The 23,673-nt window shown below is 34.8% G+C and overlaps 1 pseudogene; it reads left to right on the top strand.

Annotated features, from left to right (window-relative positions):
- Nucleotides 1-10,513: 10,513 nt before the first annotated feature.
- Nucleotides 10,514-10,614, top strand: LOC145103622 (small nucleolar RNA R71; annotated as a pseudogene).
- Nucleotides 10,615-23,673: the final 13,059 nt, after the last annotated feature.

Genomic DNA, 23,673 nt, shown 5'->3' on the forward strand with positions numbered 1-23,673 from the left:
TAATACAACCAATTGTTCCAAAAACAAACACAGTATAAATATCCTCAACATCAAAGCAAATCAAATAAACATTATGGAATAAAAATCAAGGGGATGTTGTGAGATCACGTCGGGTCCTTCCCTTTGGAAACAGAAGTACCTGAAACATTTACACCACAAAACCGTACGCACAAAACTTAATGAGTTCCCCAAAATATCACATACCATACATAACATCGGGCCCTGTCCAACATATAGGGGCCCACCCAACAAAATGGGTTCCACCCAGCATATAAGCAGGCTCCGTCCAAGTCACAACGCACGAGTCACAAAGACACCTAGCATCCAAAATATTACATAGAGAAGACCCACCTCACTCGTAGTTAAACAACCACATCTCAAAAGTCTAGAAACTAGTTCTATAACCCACCTATTGAAAACCCAACGTCAAACCTCAACCCACACTCTAAAACTAGTAATTTGACAAAAAGTCGACTAGGTCAAAAGTTAATGGCAGTTAACCTCCACGTTATGGCCAACCCATGGTCACATAATTGCAACGTCCTGCTAAAATAGTTGCGATTCCTTCTTTCCCTACATCGTGACAGCTGTAGTCCAAGTCAATGGCAGTTGACCTAAATGAGAATTGAAGATCTCAATAATATGAGCTCAACGATATAAATACAGACGAAAAGGGACGTCGGATGACAAAGTTATGAGTTTTTAACGGACTTTACCTGTCTAAGCCTGTTAAAATATAACTATAAAAATAAAGTCTAAATTAGCCGGCAGAGTCTAAACTAAAGTTTTTGATCCCGTCGATACCTACGCGTGGATATAAATAACGTGAAAAACGGAACTCGTATCTGAAAGTTACAAATTTTAGAAGATAATTAGTTTTTTGGAGAAATCTGTGAGTGACACATGGCACAATCCTGACCACTACTTCTTCCCCACACCTTGCCACGAGATGATGACACTTGGCACCTCAACACGACATGTTGGAGCTCAGAACACAACGTGTTGGGCCATTTCTCAGCCTATAAATAGAGGCGCAAATATCTCATTTCTTTACATCATTCTTATACCACTCTCTCTCAAACACCCCATAGCCCCTTTCTATCCCCTGACACTTCCTTAGTGATAGAGGCGAGTCCCGGAGCGCCAGAAGGCTCCGAGAAGAAGAGCTTTCGGCTCAGAAGTTCTACCTGCGTAGAGCACAGTTCTTCGCTAAGATCCATTGTAAGTGAGTTATGCTTACCCTATTATAAGTATAATTTATGTTTAAGTTCATTATCGCTATTATGAACCTACAAAAAATATATGTAAGTATTATAAAATATACGAAGTGTTATTATAATACCTTTTAACTGCTCGCAGTACGGGGAATCTGGTTTGAAGGGTCGCATAGGGTTGTTGGATTTTAGAACAGCTTAAATACTAAAATGGTCTTGCCATCTGGTGTTTCATGTATGACCCCTATCTGTACATAGTAATTGAAAAGTATTATTTAACACTTATAAATAATAACGCTCGTAGACCTTGAATTAATTAGTCGCGATAAATATTAGACTAAAACTTAGCAATAATAAAGCTAGGTTTCGTCTAAGGAAAAGATGATTGTTAGAAGCGAAGCGATGTCCGAATTTCGAGTCATCACTTTAACAAGTGAGTGCATAGTTACTGTCATCTTACACGTAGATCTAAAGTATTAAATATAAATTATGTGTTATGTGTGCATATTATTTTTGTTCTTGATATCTATGTTGGATGAAAAAAATGTACACATTTTACTCGATTTAAACTGTATACGTATTTTATACCTATAATTATGATGGGTAAAGATGGGTAGATAAAAAATGAGATGAATGATGAGAGATGAAAGATTATATAGATGATAAGAGGTGAAAGATGATGAGAAGCCCTGACCCAAGTGATGGCCAAGTCATCTAGCAGAGTATAGATGACAACTACAGACTATTCTAGATAGTCTAGTGGAACGCTAGCAGGCTCGCAACTTGTAGGTGTTTTGAACGATATGTTTACCATATGTACTCTAAAAACCTTGGCAGCTATGGACTTAGTGCCTCATAGATAAACATTGGCAGTTATGGATTTAGTGACTTATAGATGAACACTGGCAGCTATGGACTAATTTCCAAATAGATAAACATTGGCAGCTATGGACTTAGTGTCTTACAAATAAACATTGGCTGCTATGGATTTAGTGCCTTAAAAATAAACATTGGCAGCTATGGATTTAGTGCCCTATAGATGAACATTGGCAGCTATGGACTTAGTGCCTGACAAATAACATTGGAACCTATGGACTTAGTGCTTGTTATATAAACCCTAGAAGCGATCGACTTCGTGCCTATTCCTTAGGACAATCCTTAGGAATAAATATTGAGGAATGACTAATTCTTAGGGAAGATACTTAAGAATAAAGAAGATAATAGGGATGGGTAATTGAGTTAATTTTTTGATGATGAAACATAATAACTTTATTATTAAGGGTTGAAAACCCTATGTACTCACCAGGTTTCCCAACCTGATCCACTCAGTTTATTTATATCACATGTGTCGATACGAAGCTACATTACACTGAGATATTAAAGGAGATGTAAATCATTAGTGTAAATTAATGTAAGATCTGTTTATGCTTATGTTTTTGTATTGACAATGATATCCCAAAATTTTAATATAAACAAAATACATTTCTTTGGAAATGTTTTGATAATATATTTATCGTGTTTCTGGGAACAAATTCCACAATATTATTCTTTGAAAATGAATACGCTAATTTTTAAATATACAAAAATAAAAATTTTAAAAATGACTGTGAATTTGGGAATGTCACGGTTGGTATCAGAGCATTAGTTTAAGCGAACTAGTAATTTTAGGAAATTTCTAGACTTAAACTTAGAATGCTAAGCGATGATCGTGAGGAATGTGTCTATTATATTTTAGGTAGTACACCTGAATAGACACGGGCACTAGCTTATTTAGGGAAGATGCCTAAAATGTTTTTATGTGCTAAATGATTTATGCTATAAGATGTCTTATATATGTTATGATGCTATCGTTTGATCGGATATATATGGCCTATTGCCAACCAAATCTAGAAATTTTATGTGTTCAGATTTCTAAATGTTTAATTAGGGTATTTGAACTGTCATGTAACTTTTCGGAGTAATAAGGAGGATTACCCGTCTAAACCTTCTCTATCTTAAATTTCTCGTCTTTAACAAACTATTTCGGTGTATAAATTTCATGAGAAGCACTCGTACCATACAGAGCAAAATAGAGGAAATAAGAAAGTTGATGATAGTGAATGATACCTATCAGAAGATATTGTAAGAGAGGTATCATGCCTTTAGAATGCGTCTAATAAATAATACGTATAGTACGGGTGAAGTACACTTTCGATTTGCAGAAAGAAAGATTTTTGGTTGATGTGCACAAAAGTACTCACTAATTTTAATATTTATAACCTAACAAACTTAACTAACTATGCACTTATAGGCAGTGTACCTAGTCAGATTACAGTATAGCTTGGGTAAGTCGGGTGTCGATCACAGGGAACGGTGTTCTAATTAATTTACTTACTATTAAATTAACCTAATTTATTAACAAGTTTAAAAGGGGTTTTATCTAGTTTTACAAGATCAGATGAACTTAAATCAAATTCAATAAATAAAAATACACTCTTGCTTAGTTTGAATCCACTTCTCCCTAATGGCTAGCTAATGATTACGGATTATTAAGTTGGTTTTTAGTTGTATTAGTAATTTAGTTCTAACTTACCAATAATTAACTAATTCATGTCAAACCATGTATGTTCACACATAATTAAACACAGAACTAATTATGAATGTAAATATGCTATGTAAGATTTGTTGTATAAACGCAATTATGATCACAATACACGTTGTCTAGCACAGCTAATCTTTATTTACTCTAATTACTAACTAAGATTGGTCAATCCTAGCTCTAACAATTCAATGTTCACTAAATCATTAGGTAAACAGGTTCATGCAGTTTAATGGTCACTAAGCTGCACGGAACATGCAATCAAGCAATTAGATAAACAAATAATAGCATGCTAGGTTATTCAAATCAAACACAAGCAATTTTTACCAACTAAACTTAATCCATAAGCATATAACTATTCATAAGTTTAAAGCTTCATCTAGCTAAACAAGAGTAGCTAGATTCAGCTGCTCATCATAGCAACTAGACCAACACAGCTAAAAATAATGAAAGACATGTTCTTATTTAACTAAAATATAAACCTTTACTCCTTTTGGTGTTGAAAACCCTCTTCCAGAACCTTTCTTTCGCTCTGAATCGTCTCCTAAAACTCTTTTCTTCTACCAAAAGCTTCCTTCTTTCGTAATAATCAGGAGCACTTATATAATCTTCAGAAACCCGCGCCACGTCGTGGCCAGATGTGCCACGTCGTGGGCTTCAAGCAATCCGTATCCTCCAAGGAAATCCTCTGCGTCGCGATGTCTATCTTCTGGAACACTCGTGCCACGTCGTGAGCTTCATCGCCACATCGTGAACTAAGTGTTTATCGTGAATTTATTATTTTCTTGTCTTTCAAGCCTCCCATGTTCCCCATTTTATCACTTTTGGTCCCTCTCTTCGAGAATCCTTTATATTGACTGAAAATAACAATTTAAAATTATGAGTATCATTATTCTAAACATATTACCAATTTATTAATAAAAATGTACTTAAATATTGCCTAAAAATAAGTATAAATATGGCAATATCAAAATACCCCACACTTAGGCTTTGCTTGCCCTCAAGCAAATTTAAACTTAACTCTTAATTACTAACACCACACAGAACAATCTGACTCTAGTTCAGCCATTATGCCAAGACCTCAACGCATGCTTTTGTGTCTAAAATATTCCTAAAGCACCCCTCATACTTTAAATACTCACAATCGTCATAAACACTCGCCCACTTTTTCCGAACAATGCTCATTTTATGCAACCCTCCGAATCCATCCTCAGAAAACCTCCTTATCCTCAAGGTATTTTTAGTTGAGCAACCTAAGCATACATAATCTAGAATTACAATCATTGATACCACTATAGAACTCTTTTGGAATTCTTCATTTCTTTGATATTTGATCTTTGATTTCTTTGAATTCACCACCTTAATTGATTTGATTTCTAGTATCTTCAACTTTTGAATTTCTTGGAATTTTGATCTTTTGATCTTCACTTTATTTGCTCCAAAATTCTTCACACTTTTTTCGTAATTCTTTTTTTTTATTTAACATGTACCTCACTTTTTTTTCACTCAAAACCTACATGCTTAAGCAGAGGCGCTCAACCTCAACCTTTATCGGTTAATGTTAATAATTTTCCTGGATACATTTCAGGTTTATGCTACTAAACATATTGCATCCTTCAAACCAAGCGGGGTTATGTTTTTGTTCCATGATTTCACTAAAATAAGGGAGGCCACAAATACACTATAACGTATATTGGCTCAACTAAGCATTTGAAATTTCATCGGATCATCCCACATAATACTAGCAATTATAGCTCAAAATATTATTACTAGATTCAATTATTAAAAATTCAAAATTTTCAAAATTTTCAATTTTTACTATCAAATTCTATGATTTTCTAGCAATTTACTTTTTCTACCCCTACCCCACACTTATTTCATACAATGCCCTCATTGTATGCATAAAAGGAAATCAAAATTAAAGAAAAGGGAGAAAAAGGAACAGACTCCCCTGGGATAGTGGCGTGAGCATCTCCAAAAGTGTGGAAAACGTGCATTTGGACTTCCAAAAATAGAAACTTGGTGTAGAACTGGTTGAATACGTAAACAAACCACGAACATGACTCGAAACTTCAATTCTTCAAAGTGGGTATTTGTAAGGAAAAATGTGGGCAATGATAAACTGGGACACGTCGTGGCAGGTAACTGGCCACGTCGTGATATGGGATGAAAGCGCGAACACCAAAATGCTAAATTTCTTCAAACTGCAAGAACGCCACGACGTGGCGTAAGGATTCCACGTCGTGGAAACTGGGCATCAGCAGAAAATGGCTTATTTGTTTTATTTACTCTAGCAACTTTAACCAATGGTTGACTGGTTTCAGACGCTTCTATACTAATATATTTCCCAACTATAACCTCTCTCCTACTAATATACCCCACACTTATCTTGAATTGTGGGTTCCAACTCACGACTCTAAGCTTCCTTGACTAGACAAACACGACTCGAAAGTTAACCTTTTATGCTCCTTAGAATTCCAATGCTAATCTGAAAAATGGAACAACCCAAAAGAAATAAAAAGTAACATCATAGTTTACGAATGTTTTACATTACACACCAAATTCAAACATAAAAAAAAACTACTCAAAAACAAAACAAAAGAAAAAGAAATAAAATCAATCATCATCTTGATCTTGTGCTCCACTTGGCCCTGCCCCGTAATTCTGCGGACGCCATAGCTCCTCCCATGTCTGAAAATAGGGATACTGTGGTGGCATAGAAGGTGGTCGGGTCACAGCCAAATACAATTAAATACCCTCAGTAAGTTGGGTATGGTAAATGGCATGCCCCCGTAGATTATCCAAATACGTTCCCACCCGACTCTGAAAAGGGTCGGTGGGCACTCCCTGCACATACTGCGAAGCAGCATGTTCTCTCTCGACTTCACCTCTAGCCCGCACATTCCGACACCGCGGTCTAGCTGGTGGTTGTTGTCCTGGCTGCACCTCCTCTTGCTCGTCATCTATCGGCGGTATATAACAAAACGACCCCCAATATTCACCACCACCCGCATAACACCCAAGACTTGAATGGTCAAGTCTGTATCCGGGAATCGAGTAAGATTCCTCACAAAGTCATGGGTCAAAATATGATATGACCTAGCCAGGCGAGTAACCAAATGCCCCCCAGTAATCGGGCTCCCGGGCCTAGAATTGGCCGCTTTCTTCCCCATGAACCTCGCCAACATATAAGGTAAATCACAGCAAACTCCCAGGGTAATAAGAGTCCATAAATAAAACAGATTCTGAATGGGGACTTTATCACCATGATGCTTGTGATTTATTGAAAAAATGATAAGGCGGTGCAAAAATCGGAAAACAGGATTCTGAATTTGTGACTCACTCGAGTCACGAGTGTTGTACTCATGGTTAGAAATGCCCCGCCAGAACTGCACATCCATAGTACCAGGAGAAAAATCCCGAACACATCCAAGCAAGAACGGAATGAAAAACGGAGATTTCATCTCCGCTTCTGTATAGAGCCCCATACGCCAAGAAAATTCCCGAAGACTACAGTCTCTATACACACCACCCAAACGAAACACAAGTGCCCGGCTGTAGGTGAAATCAAGGGTGCGTTCCTCAAAGCATACGGTAGAGAAAAACTCTACCGACAATTCCCAGTACACGGGTTCTTGAATGGCAAATAAATTCCTCCACCTGTGACAAGTGAAAGAAAACTGATCTCCAACATAAGTCTTCGACCAATAACGTCCCAACTCAGCTACCATTCCCACTCCACCAAGCCATCCCCAATCGATAATTGGGGCTATTGCAAACTCCCTATTATACAGCCATCCAAGCCGATTCTCGTAAGTAGTTAGCAACGGTCGGGGAATGTTTTGAGGAAACTGGTATAAGGGATGTATGCTTGCTACATCTATCGGGTTTTCCTCCTGTGGAACAGCTCGTCGTGGTCCCATTTCTGCATACAAAAGCAAACCAAAGCAGCAAACACCCAACACATTAAAACAATATAAACCTGTTTCACAGAAGTCACGGCGTGGCCAGACTACGCCACGTCGTGGGCCGCGATCGGTCACAGTTTTCAAATCGTTCCATGTGCATGTCGTATCTACCAAAATTAGTGCTTGGGGTTTGTTCCTATGGTCATTAAAGGGATATTCAACCTAAAATCAATCACTAGATTCAACCAATTTCGTGAATCATACAAACCCTAACCATGAAAACTTGAAATTGGAAGAACTAACTACAAAATAATGAGTAAAACACATACCAAGTAGATTAATTGGCAAGATCTTGCAAGGAAATTGGAAGTAGATTAAGAAATTGGTTATGGGGTTATGGTGTTCCCGTTCATGCGGCAGTTTCAAGTGTGATTGGGGCTTATTGGTCAAAGGGTTTTAAGGAAATGGTCCCCCCTGAATTTTTAAAGGCCACGACGTGGCTGGCTATGCCCACGTCATGGACCTTAAATCTGCTTTTTAGTCCCGTGTTTCCGTTTCGACCCACGACGTGGCTGGCTATGCCCACGTCGTGGAAACTGCCAAATTGCACAATTCTTTAAAATCATGCATTTTAACTAACTAGTTTGCATATCGTTATTAATTAAAGTTCCCTACAACTAATTCTTTACTAATTATCAGTTATTAGATGATGAATTGATGTCTTTCCTAGTTTCAAAAAAAAGAAAGAAAAAAAATATTAAAAGAAAAGAAAATGCAAACCAAACTCGGGTTGCCTCCCGAGAAGCGCTTCTTTTTCTTGGAGTCTTGAGCTGGACTCCGTGCCTTCTACGTTGAATCTTCGGAAGAGTCCACCATTAAGATCTTTTGTTCCTTGAACCGCCGCTTGTAAGCTTGAACTCGTCTTTTATATGCCTTCTTTGAATTCTCCTTTTTTGCCTTGCCCTCTTCTTCAAGCTTGCTTTTTGTGCCCTTAGTTTGCTCCTTGCACTCCATAGCATCCTCCTATTCTTTCACCACCGGCCTTGTTACTCTTGACGTGACCTCCTCTTCATCACTTGTCATTTCTCATCCTCTTTGCTCACCCAAGAAGGCGGACTCTTGTAAGCTATGACTTCAATCAAATACAGAACAGATGCCCTCGGTTTTGTCCTTTTGAGTTGATGAACTGCCTTTATCTCTTTTTCCATAAGCTTTTCCAGTTCTTTCAGTTCATTCTCTTCATTAATTATGAACACCTCTTCTTTATCTTCTTGAAAGTCATCTTTTATCCCAAAGACTTCGTGTTCATCTCCAACCCTCAAAGTGAGCTTAGACTCGCGGATATCAACAAGGGATCCAGCAGTGTTAAGCAATGGCCGACCAAGGATTATTGGAACATCCGGATCTTCTTTCATGTCCAAGACTACAAAGTCTATTGGAAAAACAAATTTTCCAATTTTCACCAAAATATCCTCCACGATGCCACGGGGTTGTGTCACCGAACGATTCGCCATGTGAATCTTCATTTTTGTAGCCTTCATCTTCTAAATCTCCAATTTTTGATAAAATGAAAAAGGCATCAGATTAATGCAAGCCCCAGAATCGGCTAAAGCATTAACCTTTATTTTATTCCCAAACTCACATAGAAGAGTGAGGCGTCCAGGATCCCCCATCTTTTCTGGTGTTTCTCCCAACACAACTTTTGAAGTTTGTTCACTTAGAATCACTGTAGACTGCTTCTTTAATTGCCTTCGAGTGTCTATCAAGTCTTGCAGTAATTTCTGGTTCTCGGGGGCTTTGGATAAGGACTCGACAAAGGGGGTATTAATTGGGATCCCCTTCACATGCTTTACAAATTCTAAATGCTCCTTCTCCAGTTGACTGAGTGTAGCTCGGGTGGGAAATGGCAAAGGTGGATGATAAGTTGGAACGGGCTCAAAGTATTTTTGATCAGACATGCGCCACGTCGTGGCGAGCCTGGTTCCACAATTTTTCCACTTTCGATCCTTGATTTCTTGGGCTGCTGCGGTTCTTCTTCCAATGCCTCCAGGAACTCAGATATTGTATCTTCTTCAGTATCGATGGCCATTACGTGAGATTGGGTCTTTACTTCGGGATTCTTCGGGGACAATTTTTCATGAACTAGAGTGGCTAGTTGACCAAATTGTACTTCAAGGTTATGGATGGAGGCTTGCTGGTTCTTTATCAAAGTTTGTTGTTCCAAAATGGCGGAATCAGTGGCATCGTGTCTCTTTTCCGAAGCCTCCATAAACTTCATCAAAATGGTCTCTAGGTCGGGTTTCTTCTCAGCCGGCGGCTGCTCCTTTTGATAAAGGCCTCGACCTGTCTGCCTATATTTCTCTTCTTTTTGCTTCTTATACTCTTCATATGGCAGCCACTCCTTCTTCGGTTTCCTCCAGTCCTCATCAAACTTATCCCCACTAGAGTAGCACACTTGAGCTTTTCTGTTCCCAAACTCATCTACATTGCAGTCCTTAGTCAAGTCTGGACTACTGCATCTCTCGCACCCCACTCTTATGGCATGTATCGACTGGTCCATTTGTGTTATCCTGCGATCCATGTTATTCAGCATGGCCATGACAGCTGCAATTTCTTCAGTTTGGGCCCCTCCACCGCCTTTGATTCCATCTTGCCTTGGGTTGTGGTATTCGCGAGAGTGTTTCGCGAATTCTTCAATTAGCTCCTTGACCTCCCTTGGATTTTTCTTTGTCAACGGTCCTTGAGAATCAAGGAGTTGTCTTGTCATCACATTGACCCCATCATAAAAGATTGACATCTCTTGCTGCACATTTAGGTCATGTTGAGGGCAATTTCTGAGCAAGCCCTTGTATCGCTCCCATGCTTCGTATAGTGACTCCCCCGACTGTTGCTCAAAGTTGGCTATCTTGGATGGCGGGCAAAACTGGTCCAGGAATTGCTCACGCATTTGAGCCCAAGTGGTGATTGTACCCGGTGGGAGTGCTTTAAACCACTCCTTAGCAGCTCCTTTGAAAGTGATGGGAAGCATCGTAAGCAAGACTGTGTTTCTGTTGACATTTGGGACATTGAAGTAATCCGCAATGTCGTTGACTTCATCTAGATGCTTAAAAGCATCCTCATGATCTTTCCCGAAAAATGGGATGTCCTTTAGTGCGGTCAATATGTGTCCCTTCAGCTCGAATGTGGCAGTGGCAGGTATTGCAGGTTGGACTAAACCGGGACCCACATCTTCTCGGATCCGCTTCTTGTAAGCTCCCATGGACATTTCTTCAATCGCTGCCATCTCATTCTTTGGCTCGTTCTCGGGTTCGCTCGTGTGTTCTTCAAATTCTGGCTCGGTATCGCTTTCGGACTCGGTTTGGACGGGTGTATGATCCAAATGCTCAAGATTGCTCTTGTGCCTCGCTGATGAACTTGACTCTCCTGTCTTCTTTCCCGACTTCCTAGAAAAAGCTGACTTCAATTCTTGCAAGGGCGTCTTTTTCTTGTGAAGTGCAGACTCGGGGTCTTCAAGTGGTGGCACCAAGTGTGTGTTTGAGCTTCTGGTCATGAACTCCTGCAACTTGCTAAACTAAAAACGTAAAACTGAACTAAAATAAGAAAAACTAACTAAAAACTAAAAATTTAGTTTTCTATCTGTCCACGTCGTGGCAGGTATTACGCCACGTCGTGGACTCTGTGTCTGACAAAAAAAAATTATTTTGCTGAAAAATTAACTTTTTGTGGTTTTTATTCCACAAAAAGGGATCGATCAATTTAATGCAAATAAATAAGCTAAAAACTAAGTCGTTCCCTGGCAACGGCGCCAAAAACTTGATGTGCACAAAAGTACTCACTAATTTTGATATTTATAACCTAACAAACTTAACTAACTATGCACTTATAGGCAGTGTACCTAGTCAGATTACAGTATAGCTTGGGTAAGTCGGGTGTCGATCACAGGGAACGGTGTTCTAATTAATTTACTTACTATTAAATTAACCTAATTTATTAACAAGTTTAAAAGGTGTTTTATCTGGTTTTACAAGATCAGATGAACTTAAATCAAATTCAATAAATAAAAATACACTCTTGCTTAGTTTGAATCCACTTCTCCCTAATGGCTAGCTAATGATTATGGATTATTAAGTTGGTTTTTAGTTGTATTAGTAATTTAGTTCTAACTTACCAATAATTAATTAATTCATGTCAAACCATGTATGTTCACACATAATTAAACACAGAACTAATTATGAATGTAAATATGCTATGTAAGATTTGTTGTATAAACGCAATTATGATCACAATACACGTTCTCTAGCACAGCTAAGCTTTATTTATTCTAATTACTAACTAAGATTGGTCAATCCTAGCTCTAATAATTCAATGTTCACTAAATCATTAGGTAAACAGGTTCATGCAGTTTAATGGTCACTAAGCTGCACGGAACATGCAATCAAGCAATTAGATAAACAAATAATAGCATGCTAGGTTATTCAAATCAAACACAAGCAATTTTTACCAACTAAACTTAATCCATAAGCATATAACTATTCATAAGTTTAAAGCTTCATCTAGCTAAACAAGAGTAGCTAGATTCAGCTGCTCATCATAGCAACTAGACCAACACAGCTAAAAATAATGAAAGACATGTTCTTATTTAACTAAAATATAAACCTTTACTCCTTTTGGTGTTGAAAACCCTCTTCCAGAACCTTTATTTCGCTCTGAATCGTCTCCTGGAACTCTTTTCTTCTGCCAAAAGCTTCCTTCTTTCGTAATAATCAGGAGCACTTATATAATCTTCAGAAACCCGCGCCACGTCGTGGCCAGATGTGCCACGTCGTGGGCTTCAAGCAATCCGTATCCTCCAAGGAAATCCTCCGCGTCGCGATGTCTATCTTCTGGAACACTCGTGCCACGTCGTGAGCTTCATCGCCACATCGTGAACTAAGTGTTTATCGTAAATTTATTATTTTCTTGTCTTTCAAGCCTCCCATGTTCCCCATTTTATCACTTTCGGTCCCTCTCTTCGAGAATCCTTTATATTGACTGAAAATAACAATTTAAAATTATAAGTATCATTATTCTAAACATATTACCAATTTATTAATAAAAATGTACTTAAATATTGCCTAAAAATAAGTATAAATATGGCAATATCATTGGTATAAACCATGAAGTTATCCCATCGTCTGGCATTTCCACCACCAACCGAGTAGAAGCAGAATTGATGAGTGAAGATACGCATGGAAGAAGTCCTAGTAGAGTCTACGAATTTTTTTTGATTATTTGGACACATTCGTACGTGTTAAATCATTTTATGATTTTAGGAAATAAGAACTTGGGGACTGCGAGACAATACTTGGGACAAGTATGAGTAGGTGTGAAAGGTAGTAGAGGCGTATATACCAAAAGCACAGGAATCACACTTGGATCAGGGAAAGTCACAAAGTTACCAAGGCACTAGTAATTGATTCTGTTTGATTCATGTATGTCATTACCATCGTTTCGGTAATGACAAAGATGATGATTATTATTATTCTGACCCTAGTGGTCATATCATATCGAGTCCGACTAAGATATGTATTCTACGTGGTTCAGAGAACCAAGTTCGATGTAGAATCTGACTTAAGCCAGAAGACTGAAGTAAAAGATAATCGAAGCGATCAATAGTGCTACATGCTAGAATGTGATTATAACGCATTAGAACATGAAGGATGGTATATTATGTTCTAGAATTTGACTCCAAAAGACCTGAATCTAAGCATTTCATAATACGATGAGAGGTCATTAGAACATGACCCATCGACCTATTATAATAATCAAAGTACAGTCTGTTTACGAAGAAGTAGGAGTCTCCAATGGGGATCGATTTTGTAACTCGAAGGTTACGATTGAATGTCCCACATAGGATAAAGAGAAAATGCAAGATTGAGCACCACCAGCAGTCAAGAAGTCCAAGACTTAGAAACTCGTTAGAAAAGACATAAGAGTTATGTTTATTACCTAAGATGAAAAGAAAACTTATGGATTCATTATACAAGCCTTGTTTTGTTGATGATTCTGGGACGTAATCATCCTAAGGGGGAGATAATTGTAACGTCCACAGATTCGGGCTAGTCAATTTAAAGACAATAAGCGTCAAAAAATGACTTTTTGATAGAAAATTATTTAGAATAAATAATCTTAACTAAGTCATAGTATATGTCACAAGGGTTCCGTACGTATAAAAACAATGAAATCAAAGTTATAACGAAGAAGTTATGACCCGTCAAAGTTTTAAGGCTAAACCGACACTGCGCCGCGTATCGTAAAAATTGAATTTTTGATAAATTAATTTTTAGCCTTAAGGATCTAAACAAAAGTTGTACTAGACGTTAAACCGAAATCGTGCATATAGAGAACGTCCAAATTTGATTTCGTATGAGGAAGTTATAATTTTTCTAAAATTTCGTATAACAGTACACAACCTGGAAATCGAATTTTAGATAGATCGATTTTTAGCCGACACAACCTAAATGAGAATTTAAGATCTCATTAATATGAGCTCAACGATATAAATACAGATGAAAACGAACATCGGATGACAAAGTTATGAGTTTTTAACGGACTTTACCTGTCTAAGTCTGTTAAAATATAACTTTATAAATAAAGTCAAAATTAGCCGATATACTCTAAACGAAAGTTGTAGATCCTATCAATACCTACGTGTGGATATAAATAACGTCAAAAATGGAGCTCGTATGTGAAAGTTAAGAATTTTAGAAGATAATTAGTTTTTGGAGTAATCTGCGAGTGATACGTGGCACAATCCTGACCACTGCTTCTTCCCCATGCCTTGCCACCATATGGTGACACTTGGCACCTCAACACGACATGTTGGAGCTCAGAACACGACGTGTTGGGCCATTTCTCAGCGTATAAATATAGGCACAAATCTCTCATTTCTTCACATCATTCGTATCCCACTCTCTCTCAAACACCCCCATAGCCCCTTTCCATTCCCTAACACTTCCTAAGTGTTAGAAGCAAGTCCTGGAGCACCAGAAGGCTCCGAGAAGAAGAGATTTTGGATCAGAAGTTCTGCACGCATAGAGCACGGTTCTTCGCTAAACTCCATTGTAAATGAGTTGTGATTACCCTATTATAAGTATAATTTATGTTTAAGTTGATTATCATTATTATGAACCTATAAAAATATATGTAAGTATTATAAAATATACAAAGTGTTATTATTAAACATTTTAACTGGTAGCAGTACGTGAATCTGGTTTGAAGGGCCGCATAGGGTTGTTGGATTTTAGAAAAGCTTAAATGCCAAAATTGTCCTGCCCTCCGGTGTTTCATGTATGACCCTGTCTGTACATAGTAGTTGAAAAGTATTGTTTAACACTTATAAAACAATAACTCTCGTTGACCTTGAGTTAATCAGTCACGATAAATATTAGACTAAAACTTAGGAATAATAACGCTAGGTTTCGTCGAAGGAAAAGATGATTGTTAGAAGCGAAACGTTGTCCGAATTTCGAGTCATCACTTTAACAAGTGAGTGCATAGTTACTTTCATCTTACACATAGATATGAAGTATTTAATATAAATTATGTGTTATGTGTGCATATTATTTTTGTTCTTGATATATATGCTGGATGAACAAAATATACATGTTTTACTTGATTTAAACGATATACGTATTTTATACGTATAATTATGATGGGTAAAGATGGGTAGATGAAAGATGAGACGAATGATGAGAGATGAAAGATTATATAGATGATGAGAGGTGAAAGATGATGAGAATCCTTGACCCAAGCGATGGCCAAATCATCTATCAGAGTATAGATGACAGCCACAGACTATTCTAGATAGTCTAGTGGAACGCTAGCAGGCTCGCAACCTGTAGGTGTTCTGAACGGTATGTTTACCAAATGTACTATAAAAACCTTGGCAGCTATGGAATTAGTGCCTAATAGATAAACATTGGCAGCTATGGATTTAGTACCTTGTAGATGAACATTGGCAGCTATGGACTTAGTGTCAAATAGATAAACATTGGCAGCTATGGACTTAGTGCCTTACAAATGAACGTTGGCAGATATGGACTTAGTGCCTTACAAATAAACGTTGGCACCTATGGATTTAGTGCCCTATAGATGAACGTTGGCAGCTATGGACTTAATTCCTAACAAATAACATCAACAAGTATGGACTTAGTGTTTATTATATAAACACTGACAACGATGGACTTAGTGGCTATTCCTTAAGAATAAATATTGAGGAATAGCTGATTCTTAGAGAAGATACTTAAGAATAAAGAAGATAATGGGGACGGATAATTAGGTTAATTGTTTGATGATGAAACATAATAACTTTATAATTATGGGTTGAAAACCCTATGTACTCACCAGGTTTCCCAACTTGACCAACTCAGTTTATTTATATCACAGGTGTCGATACGAAGCTACAATACACTGAGAGATTAAAGGAGATGTAAATAATTAGTGTAAATAAATGTAACGTTTGTTTATGCTTATGTTTCTGTATTGACAATGACATCCCAAAGTTTTAATATAAACAAAATATATTTCTTTGGAAATGCTTTGATAATATATTTATCATTTTTTCTGGGAACAAATTCTGCAATATTGGTCTTTAAAAATGAATAATTTGATTTTTATATAAGCATAAATAAAAGTTTTAAAAATAACCGTGAATTTGGGGATGTCACACCAGCCAACTCGTCACATCGTAGGTTTTATACATGTACAGCTTAATAGTTTTAGTCCTTAATTCGTTAAGCATTTAACTCATACTCTACATAAGGTTTCTAGGGACCTTAATAGTCCATAAATATCCAATCTTTTAGGACATGTGTGACCCATGCATGTCTTCCACTTTTCTATGTCAAAAGGCAAGAATATGAATTAAAACTCATGCAAGGCTCACAAATCACATGCAACTTTCTAGATCCATAAGATATAAGACTCTGAAGACCTTGATGAGCCATAAATTTGCAAAATTTATTGCATTCCATCACTCTAAACTTAACAAGGGACCATAACATACAACAAAACTAAATACATAGCAAAAGACCCAAAAAGATCAATTCTTGATGACTTACAAAAGTCCAGGAGGTACTCAAATGAAATCTATAAGCTTGCCAAGATGTTCTCAACACCACAAGAACCTTGTTCTTCCTTCAAGAATCACCAAGAACACCAAAATGAGCTCAAAATGGTGGAGAAGGAATTAGGGTTTGCTTCAAGGTGTTAGTTGATGATAGAGGCTGTGGGTGGAGAAAACCCTAGCCATTGCTTCCTTTATACATGGCCTAATCCCGAAAATTTAGGGTTTGCTCATGCCCAGATGTCACGTCGTGCCCAAAATAGTGCCACGTCGTGGCGTCTAAATGAGATACGCATCTCATGTGGGCCATTCCTCGTTGTGGTGATACCTCCACCACGTCGTAACCATCCAAAAACTTATAAATAACTTAAAAATTCTTACCTCGAAGATCTAGATGTTGCAACAAAGACCATACAAATGACGAGATGGTTTTCTTCAAAAGGGGCGGCAATGACTTGCATTTTTAAGAAAATGTTTTATATATTTTTTACATATATAGTTATAAAAGCATGGTATCATGAATATTGCATGCATCCAACAATTCATGTACCTTTTGTAAAAATCATATCCGTTGTATAAGGTTCTTTAGGTTTCAAATAAAACTTCATTTTATTATCTGTTAGTTGTAATCAGTTTTAAACAAATATCTTATATTTAAGGTTTAGTCGTAAAATGTCTTAAGAACCGATTATAGTCATTTAATAAAACTTCATTATATAGTTAAGACTAGAAGTTTTGGATGAGTTTTAAAATCACAATTTTAAATCTCCCTATAATACTATAAATCTTATGATATTTTGAATTTGTAAAATAAAAATCATTTTATTTATAAACTCATTTTGCACATCTTATAATAAAAATACTATTTTGATAAAACCAAAACCAAGGTGATGATAATAATGTTTTAAATCATATTTAGCATGCATAAAACATAATATACAAAGGACCAAAACCAAGGTGATGATAATAATGTTATAAACTCAAGACAACACGTTGATTTTGAAAAAACTAATATCATATATAAAGGACGTAAAAATAATATCTAGTATTATAGTTTGACGTTATAACGATGTAAACCGATTTTTAGTTTTTTAATATAACTCTTATTTGTTATAAAAGACATGAAGTTTAGATTTAGTTTAAACACATTTTAAACTATATTAATATTTTAAAGTTTGCTATTAAAAGTTTTACAATAAAAACATTTTTAATAAAAACTCAATTTTAAACGTTTTAAAACGCTTTACCAAAAACTCATTTATAAATATTTTATGTTATCTTTTAAATATTTATTTCTCAAACTCCAAGTGATGTTTATTTATGATAAAATGTTATTTAACATGTAAAAATAATTTTCGTACATAAAACATAACACATAACAACATAAAATAAACATAACAAGTGTGCATCAAAAGTGTATTAACCTAGGCCATATACTAGTAATAATTTTTGCGAGATAATACAAGAATTCTTAAGTTGTTGCTGAAAAACTTAAGGGACACTTCAAAAAGTATTCAAGCTCACACTTTCCAAAATAATTCTTACTTGCAAAAAGAACTTCAAGACACCATGTTGTAGAGATCATGACACTTAAATTATTAAGACTACAGTTGAGCCCAAAACTAAGAGTAGAAGCTCAAGATTGAGATTATAGTCTCAAGTGGTTAAGACATAGCAAATTTTCAAAGATGGTCATTTATTCAATTTGTTACAGTTGGTAAAAATAGAATACAACTAGTTTAATTAATTTATTACATATAAAATAGAAAATGAAAAAAAAAATCTTTATTTATCTATTACATCTTGTGAATAAATAAATATCAACCAAAACACACCATAATGGACCAAAACACACCATAATGGTCCTAATGAATTTTTTATACACATCAACATCAAATGACATATAGAAACTAACACTTTATTTTTCTAAGGCAAATTTATACAATCCAATTCATGAAAAAATTGGTTATATAAAAAATAACAATTATAAAAAACAACAAGTTGACATAGAAAATATAATTGGTGATTTCTTTGTCAAAAGAAATACCAATCATATTTTCTAAAACCAAAGGTTATCAAACACTTAAAAAATATTTCTAACATGTAAAAGAGGCTCTGATACCACTGATCGGGTTTGGAAAGCTAAAAACGATCTTTTTATTAAACAATTTATAAACGGCAAAAGGAATAATTTAAAAATAACTAGTTAATTTTTTGACTATTTAAAAAAAACCACCAAGAGGATCCAATTACATGAACTAGAAATTATATGAAAACCATAGGATGTTAAGAATACAACATTTGAAGACTTTAATCCCACTTGGTTTTGGGGAGTTGATGAAGATGACAAAAACTCAAGAATAGAGTTTCTTTATAATGTATCCACTAATAAGAGTAAGCCACCAAGAATGATAGTTCTCTCTTGTATGAAGTGTTTCTTAAGCCTTAAGTACTTATCACAAATAAGCACTAAAGGGGAAGCACTTCTAAGCACTAAATATTTATTTAGCTTCAAAAGACAAGAAGAGAGGAGAAGGGAGAAAAACCAACGACTTTTATAAGGTAGAAGAGAAGTGAATAAACTAACTAGCTTTCTAAATGAAAGCCTCACTCTCTTTATATACTAACTCATCAAATTTAAAGCCCATGCCCTTACACAAGTCAAAGATATGGAGTAAGAATCATGGAGTGTGTAAGAGGTAAACTTGCAAGCAAACTTTCCCCCATGCTTTCATGTTGACAGTTTTGAGAGAGAGAGAAAGTGTGATGTGATTTTTTTAACTTATCAAGCATTATCTATTAAGTGTAGAAGTTATATCTATTATATATATATGAACTCCTAGATGTCCAAATACTTGTACACAACATTTAGATCATACTATATGATTCAGTGTCTAGTTATTCTCTCTAGAAATATTATTTTCATAAATTAATAATTATTCTCTAATTAATTACAAGAATTGATTATTTATTAATAATAAATATTCAATAATTGATACCTTGCTAAAGGTATGACCCTATAGGATCATATGATATCGGAAAACATCATTTTAAAGTGATTCTTGAGCATATAGATCCGATAATTAAAATGTTTCCAGTTATTTTGAGAAGTGTGTGGTTCATCTTTCTATAATGTCATTTTGTTATAGCATATAGGGTGTCATAAGGTGTCTCATCATTCCATGATTATCATAAAGATTATCACACTCATGAGATGTAAATTCACCTTCTCTACCTATTCCGAGTACTCGCATAGTATTTGCGGTGTTGTTTAGGCCCGACCCAAGAAGGAGGCATGTTGGGTGATGGCCCAGGCCCTCGCAATATCCCATACCCAACTTCCAATATGTTATTATTTTTATATATAATTCTACAGGCAAAAAATTAAACAAACTACATCTAGATAATTGTTAAGGCACTCCATTATCTTAGAATTGGTTCGATTCTTTCTTAGGACCCTATTAATTAATTTTTGTTAATATTTTTCTAGATTTTAAAACATTTAATATGTATGTATTTTACTCAGTAAGAAGTATATTTTCAATGAAATCAAACCACGTTATATTCATGTCAATTTTTTCATATTTAAATTTATTTTATCTTATACTATGTTATAAAGCATATTAGTCATATCTTAAACTTTAAGAGGTATAAGATACAAAACTTTTTGTACAAATCAGTTATGCATAAATAAATTATTAATACTTGTTAAAAAATTTAAAGACTTGAACTAAGGAAGGTTATTAAGAAATTTAATTTGGAACAAAATGACAACTTTAAAATCTTAAATTTATATATATATATATATATATATATATATATATATATATATATATATATATATATATATATATATATATATATATATAGAGAGAGAGAGAGAGAGAGAGAGATACTAGTAGTGTACCCACGTGGTGCGGCGGCAGCAATTTGTTTCATTCCGACGATGAGTTTCCGAACGAAAGTTGGTGTCATATTGGCGGTCATTAAATTGTTTCCTTTCGATTTGTTTCATTTCGGCGATCAGCTATCTTTAGACGGACAACAAATAATAATTTCCGTCTATTACTCTCTATCTGGTGGCGGGTAGAGATTAGTTTCATTTAACGAATAATGTTATGATGATAACAAATTTTTATTTTATTTGTTTCGTTTTGAATTGAAAAGGTAAAAGTATGTTATATTAAATATAAAATATTGAACTACGCTTAAAATAAAAGATGTTACATTTTTTGCGAGACTATACAGACATGAACATGTGAAAAGTTAAATATTAAATTATATATCGTTTTTTCTTCTTTTTTCATTCTTTTGCGTTTTGTAACCGCACGATGCAGCGGTGACAAACAGTTTCTTTCATCGATTAGTTTTATTTTGGTAGCCTTTTTTCAAAATCGTTCATTTTATGCAATTAGATTTACTTTCCATAGGCATCCTCCAAACACGACTTACAGACATGCCAACATCAGTGTCAACTTTTATTACCTCAACAGTCTTTGTTCATCACAAACCCAAAAATGAAATCTAACCATGGCAGCACTTGTATACATTTTAGAGATATAAAAAAAGTCAAACTGAAATAATAATAAACTTCCCTCTATATCATGATATCATTGGACTTGTGCAAAATCCAGAACAACAATAAATAAAAGCCCTACCACTATAACGTATTTTGAGCTACCAATTAGTATGATAGAGCTATTAAAACCAGAAGATGCCATAACCCCTATAATTACAAAATAAAAGTAGAACAACACAAAGAACTAAAAAAATATGATATTAGTTATTGGAAAAATAAAGGTAGAACTAACAAAAACATTGCAATAAAAACAACCGACCTAGTTAAATAGTAGAAATAGACCATTATCCCGTATTTCATAATCACTAAACACAAACCTAAATGTTTGAATTTGTAACTAACAATTTTTGTTAGCAAATCTATGAGGAATAGGGTACAACACAAATGAGCAACAACTTTACCAATCATTTTGGGTTTGAATACAAACAAAGATCCTCTTAATGTACAAATTTTTGCAATTTTAGGAAAATCCTATGACAAATTCTCATATACAATAGTTTTACAATGAGTGTTCTTGAGCTGAGTGGCTTCTTTATAGTTTTTCAAAGTTCCATTGTGCTCTTGGTAAAAATGAGAATACTCTCATTTCCGACATACTTCCTATAGCTGACCAAGTAAACATATTTCTTTTAGACATTCCATCAAGCACATATGGGGCACATCAATATTACCATAGATAAAAACTAGAGAACTAAAATAAGAATCATCGACATTGAAACCCAATGAAAAAAAACAAATGAATGGAACCCTATAACTATAATCCACTTTAAAAATGTTATACTATGGAAAGTAAAAAAAATTGATCATCTATTACATCTGCTTCTTGCTGAAGAAATCGAATCCTTCACAGAGGGAGAATTTTGGTGTTAACCTTTCTAATTTCTTTAGCTCCACATGCTCCTAAAACTTTTGTATTTTCCCTCCAGTGGTACAAATAAGATGGTGGGTTCTGAAGGGTTGGTACATCAGGGCTTGGGGATGGTGGTACAAGTATATGAGCACAAAGGATTATAAGGAAAATATGAGTGGTGTTGGTGGTTCATATGTAAGGTGCTGGTGGAATATGGTGGTGCAAAGATGGATGTTGATTATAACAGAAGGGTGGCTGTAAAAGGATTTAAGGATTTCAAGAGAACTCAAGAGAGCAAGGTTTTGAGAGACTGGGAACAAAGGTAGGGAGGTAATCTGATTTTAAAGGGGAGAAAAGGGAAGATACCGGGAGTACTTGGGATGCGAAGGACTCGATATGTGTGAATTGTATTTGGAACCATTAGATTGTAATGGACATCGACGGGTATTGATATACAGTTGGCGATCCGTATGACATACAATTGTCAATCCCCACCACATATACATAAATATGTGGTAAGTTGGGTATAAAATATTGTAATTTATGTATATTAACTTGCACATCTTAAATTATAATCTTAATTTTAAAACATTTATACATTCCATACTTGTAAATTATCCATGCTTTATATTATGATCTTAATTTTAAGACATTTATACATTCCATACTTGTAAATTATCCATGCTTTATCCATGCTTTATATATATATATATATATATATATATATATATATATATATATATATATATATATATATATATGTATATATATATATATATTAATGAATTAGTATTTATTAAACTAGACACTGATATTAATTAATTTACATCAAATGTATAAACAGACAATATAAATGTGAAGTCTAAACATAAATATTTTATTTAACAGCGGTAATTTTTTATTACATAGTAACTAATAATAAAATTTAATAATTATTTTTTCATAAGAAAACCATTCGCCAAAATAGTTATTTATCATTGACGCTTTACCCGGGCACACATATGGTATTTATATAAACATATTTAAAGGAATAATAAAGATTTTATATGTTATCTAGTAACCATTTCATATTTACCAAGTTATTTAAGATATTCTCTATGCAAATGGAATTCTTTTAATTAACTATGGGTTTATAAGTATATAATTTATTAAAAATATATATAGCACTAGGTTATAACCCGTGGAAACCACGATCAATATATTTAAAAGTATTATATTAGGTAAAAAAATGTCAAAAAAAATTCAACTTATTGTTGATTGTAAGTAATTTTGAATTAAATTTTCAAGTAAAATAAATATAATACTTTATCATATACTTCAAAAATATTATTAGGATATGATTTTATATTTTGAAAATTTGAATTAAAGTTGATTTGTTACCAAAAAATGAGAAATCTTAGAAAAATGTCACATTTCAAAAAGACACGTTAAAAACGAA

Source organism: Lactuca serriola, chromosome 4 (genome assembly GCF_051521515.1).
Source record: "Lactuca serriola cultivar US96UC23 chromosome 4, Lser_US96UC23_V15, whole genome shotgun sequence".
Taxonomy (NCBI): Eukaryota; Viridiplantae; Streptophyta; class Magnoliopsida; order Asterales; family Asteraceae; genus Lactuca; species Lactuca serriola.